Raw genomic sequence first — 5,430 nt, 5'->3', positions numbered from 1 at the left:
AACTTAGCCCCAAGGTTTGGTCCCCATCTCTGGGTCAATCATGGACTGGCAGTCAACATGGCCTAGGAAGGCAATTTGGCTTCCCCAGGGGATGTATTTGACTGTCAGGACACAGAGGTTGGTAACCATGGCCCTCTGTTTACTTCTTGGACAAGGACTTTCCTCTTTTTCTATGTTCCACAAGGAGAAAAATGTTACTATGCTTCCCTCTACACTTTTGGTTATAACTTCTTTAGGATTTGATTTTTGTGTATTTCCAATGTATTTAAATTGACACAGTTGTGTACCATAGCGCTTCCATATTTATTTCACACATCACTAAATGAGATCACTAAATATGATCAAATGATTTCAGGTTGTTCTCATGATTGATTTGTAAGGTTTGCATCTGTGACTTTACTTGATAGAATTAATACAAACTATTTGATGAATCATAAACAGATATAATCTCAAATGATTATAGCACACAGCTTGAATTATACTCATTCATTAAAGATGCATTTGATAACATTATACATTTTATGAAGAATAAATAGAAATGATGGTGTAATATAAAACAAAAATTATTTTATAAGTTGAAGTGCCCAGGACCCAATAAGGTGACCTTAGAATAAGCAGTATGACTTCTGAAGCACAGCTATTAAGAGCATGATCTCTGATTTAGAACCTCAAACAGTGAAATTAGGATGATGCTGAAATGCATCCTTATCATTTCCCTGAGAACAACTGTTTTTGCATTACTCTCCTCACAGCATCTTTTACCTGCTGGTTCCTGAGACTGTAGGTGAGATGATTCAGGAAGGGAGGAACCATTGTGTAAAAAACAGAGAGAACCATGTCCTGGAGGGTGTCAGAGGTTGCTGAAAGCCTCAGGTACACACCTGCACCAGAACTGAAGAAGAGGAACACCAGGAGGATGTGAGGGGTTCAGGTGGAGAAAGCCTTCCCTGGAGTCCTGGTGGGAAATTTCAGAACAGCAGAAAATATGACATGGCAATGAAAGTAAAGCAACTACCACCAATTGCCACAGTAGAAACAAATAAAAGGAACATGTTGCTAGTGGTGTCAGAGCAGGAGAGCTTCAGCAGGGAGGGGCATCACAGAAGAACTGATGGACCACGTTTGACTGGCAGAAGGACAGCCATAATGTATTCCCAGTGTGCACACCTGCATACAGCAGACCACTGAGCAGAGAAGCCAGGGTCATGCGGACACAAATCTGAGGGTTCATGATGAGCAGGAACTGGAGGGGCTGGCAGACAGCCACATAGCATTTCCAGGCCATGATGGTGAGAAACAGAAATTCAACACATGCACAGAATTGACCAAAAAGAGCTGGGTCACACAGCCAGCCACTGAAATGGCCCTGTTGCCAGTGAGAGACTTGACACATGCATTGGGGACAGTGACGGAAATGTAGCACATGTCCAAGATGGACTGGTTCCTGAGAAAGAAGTACATGGGTGTGTGCAGGTTCAGGTCACCAGCGATGACAGTGACGATGAGAAGGTTCCCTAACAAGGTACCAAAGTAGGTAATTGAGAATACTGTGAAATAGAGGAAACTCAGATCCCAGCCATCAGGAGAGCCCAGGAGGAGAAATTCAGTTACCATTGTGGCATTGGCCATTTGCTGGAAATTCTGGTTGTCTTGGAATATAAAGAGATAAGAAATAGAAAGGAAAAAAAAAGAACATGATGAATACAATTATTGGGGCTGGGTTTGTTGCTCAGTCATAGAGCACTTCTCTAGCATATGTTAAAAAAACATGCATTGACAACAACAATTATTTGAAAAAAATGAAATTATTTTACATATTCTTGTTCAAAGTATTTCTTGTATTTCTGTTGGTTTCCCTGGAGAAGAAGGTCACTCTTGATTTTCTGATATGTTTACTGATTTCTGAGCAGAGTGCACCTCCCAGTGCAGGTGTGGATGTCTGCAGCCCAGGGATTGGGTGTGACCTACAGGGCTTGTCCTCAGCTCCTCATCAGGCCTCCCCTGATACCTGAGACTCCCATGTGGAGCATTTCCAGGGGTTTTCCCCTCTTCTCCTGCATGGTCACCTGTCTCACAGTGCATTCTTTAATATTCTCAGATTTATTTACCTTTAATTTATTCCAAGAATATAATTTCCACATTATTTTGCCATTGTGTTTACACTTAATAATGCAAATAATAATTACTTTCTACTTTTTTAATATATAGAAAACTATTCATAATGGTGGAGAATATATCTCCATGAACACGAAAAAATTGGGTTCATTTGGAAAGCGTCTCAAGAATTTACTTTCCCACCCAGGCTCACAGGTCTAGTGTTGTGAAAACTGAGGTGACCTGACTGCACTTGGACTTGCCTGCAGTCCCCCACTCTCTCTGCTGCTCCCCCAGGACATGCATGGTGCTGTCTTATGGCCACACGGTCTCAGCCAGACCAGTTCCAGCCCCCACTGAGGCTCTTTCCTCTCCAACTGAGCAGTGTAACGTCTTTTCAAGCTCTAGGTCCCAACCCAGCTGACATTGACTTAAACTTCTACCTTTACCTTGCTATATTTTTATATCATGTTCAGCACCATGAAGTTGAAGCTTCTTTTGTCCAACACATAATTTGCCTTAGTCTTGGTGAAACCTTCTATTATATTGCTTTCTTATCCATGTCATAATCTCACAAACTGAAACTGGCTGTAAACCCTAAAAGGAAGGTTTTGCTCATAGTTTGAACACTTTTGCAGCAGTTCAGACCAGTTCACTCCTGAGTCACCTGCATCTTCATCTCCTCAGCCCTCTGCAAACCGGGGTCCACCTCAGCACCTTGCCAGGTTAGACCACACATGCTCTTAGAATAAAGACCTTCCTTCTCATACTGCCTGGGTTCCTCTGGAAGTCTGTGTGTCTCCCAGGGCAATTGGCCAAGTGAGTGATAGACTGGCCAAGGCCAGCAGCCTCCACTCCTTTATGGACATTTCACTTGAGACGTAGTGAGCAGGACCTGGCGTTGGTCATCAGAACAATGTAGCTTCTAAAATAAGACCAACCTCAGGTGTACTGGTGATCAGTCTAGTTTTCACAGGTTAACTATCATTTCTAGTATAAACTTCCCTATGTCTAGGAAGAAAGTACAGAATACGAAAAGAAGTATTAAAGAATACCAAGTCAGATGCCTAGAAACAAGTTTAATGGAGAAAGAATGATGTGGGTGGACACCTTCTCTTCAATTTGTCAGCAGTGTTTCACAGGTGAGGGATCCCAGATGAAAAGGACTCCTCTGTTTTTATATTTTTGAGAAGAAATGATTAAGAAATCAGGAAAGAAAGTTAAGAGTAATGAAGAAGAGGAATAGGCTCCTTGGAGCCCCCAGAGAGGTCTGGCAGTCACAGTGTTAAGCTCCCTGCAGGCCATGGAGGGAGAGGAGCACTATCACCTGCCGTGGAATCCTGTCCATCTTGGCCTTGGACTGTCCCTGGACTATTGGAATTGTTTTTCCTCCCATCCCTCAGGACCTCAGAGAGGCCAGAAACATTGCTCAGGGCAGAGACAGCTGCAGACTCCTCATGAACACAACATTCATCAAGCACTCTCAGGGTGGGGCAAGTGAGGTAGGGGCCTGCCCCTCCTAGGCAGGATGATCTTTGTGGAGATGGGAGGCCTGTGCTCAGGGCTGGAGCAAATTCAGTTGTCCAGTGGGCTGTTTCCTTGGAGGGATGCATTGAGTTTCTGAGCTACAGCAAGCACAGTGTGAAAACAGGGTTTTCTACAGCAGAGGCTGGAGAAATACTGATCCTGGCAGCCAATGGCAGCCCGTCTGCTCCATGCTTCTCCTTGAGCATGCCCAGAGTCATGTCCACCATGCACCACAGGCATGGTCAGTGGTTTCTGTGTCAAGTTTCTGAGTCCTCGAGAGACCTCCTTGCTGTTCTCTCAAGAGTTTCCATTTGAATTTATACATTTGTACCCTCTCACATGCAAAGGGATACAGAGAAAAAACACCTTTTACTCAGAATGGTCTTTATTATTTATATTTGTGCCTGGGATAAAATGTATTATTGCCAAAATGTGGACATTGTTTCATAGCTCAGCAGGTAGTCTCATATATGGAGTAAGTCTTAAATATGTTACTGCTTTCTCTTTTTCTATAGTTCAACCTAATGTAATTTTATGAAGGATGAATAGAAATAATAGTGTAAATCACAAAATTATTATACTACAATATTCTATACATGGGTCTTAATTAAGTGATACCAAGGTAGGCAGTGTAACTTGTAAAGCCCAGGCTTGAAGACCTTCATCTAATCATAAATCTTAACAGTAAAATTAGGCTAATGCTGGCAGGCAGCTTTATAATCTCCCTGAGAACAACTGTCTTGGGATTACTGTCCCCACAGCTTCCTTTACCTGCTTGTTCCTGATTCTGTAGATGAGGGGATTCAGGAAGGGAGGAACCATGGTGTAAAAGGCAGAGAGAACCAGGACCTGAAATGTGTCAGAGGTTGCTGAGGACCTCAGGTACATACCTGTGATGGAACTGAGGAAGACGGACACCACGAGGATGTGAGAGGTGCAGGTGGAGAAGGCCTTCCCTGGGGCTCTGGTTGGAAATTTCAGCACAGCAGAAATTATGCAAATGTATGATATGATTTTTTATACCAAAGCAGCCATCACCAATAATTATAATAGAGACAAGAAGAAGGACCGTGTTGCTGGTGGTATCAGAGCAGGAGAGCCTCAGCAGAGAGGAAAATAACTGATGAATCACAGAGGAACAGCAGCATGTGTTCCCAGTGTGCACACCTGCATACAGCAGACTACTGAGCAGGGAAGCCAGGGTCATGTGGACACAAAACTGAGGGTTCATGATGAGGAGAGGCTGGCATGATGAGGGTTCATGATGAGGAGAGGCTGGCAGATGGCCACATTTGCTCTCTTGTAGCATCCTTTAATGCACAGAACATTGAATTGTGTACATCCTGAACTCTGTCTCTGTCATTTCTTCTGTTTTGCTGGTCATGGATTCTAACAATTTGGTTTGTTTGGGGCACTTCCTTCCCTTGATTTTTTCATGGTGTTCATGTGTCTTCCTTTCTATCACTGTGGATCTGAGGTGTTACAGTTTTTACCCCATAGGCTTATGGTGTCTCTGTAGGATTCCGATACCTCTCCTTTGGGGGGGGGGGCAATATTAACACATCGCAGTACAAACAACATACAGCCTTAAACCAAATAGCTGCTATTAAGTTGTTTATGGTTTTGTCACAGTATACAGACATGGTGAGTTCAATTCTCATCTTCAATACAAACAGGAGGTTTGCAAAAGGGTCTATAGTTTCTGATGGTGGACAATGAGAGAACAAAGGGTGAGGTGTAGGATGAACTTTTAAGGAGGTAGGAGGCGAGGATGTAGGGCTATTGGCTCTTAGGAAGAGTGGAAAAGGA

At 43.2% G+C, this 5,430-nt stretch overlaps 1 pseudogene; it reads right to left on the bottom strand.

Moving 5' to 3' along the window:
- Positions 1-708: 708 nt before the first annotated feature.
- LOC124093807 (olfactory receptor 14C36-like) lies at positions 709-1,629 on the bottom strand (annotated as a pseudogene).
- Between the last annotated feature and the right edge of the window lie 3,801 nt (positions 1,630-5,430).

This window comes from Marmota monax, unplaced genomic scaffold (assembly GCF_021218885.2).
Source record: "Marmota monax isolate L192 unplaced genomic scaffold, Marmota_monax_Labrador192_F-V1.1 WCK01_AAM20220418_F8-fsc00376, whole genome shotgun sequence".
NCBI lineage: Eukaryota > Metazoa > Chordata > Mammalia > Rodentia > Sciuridae > Marmota > Marmota monax.
This window is presented reverse-complemented; position numbering and strand designations above follow the sequence as displayed.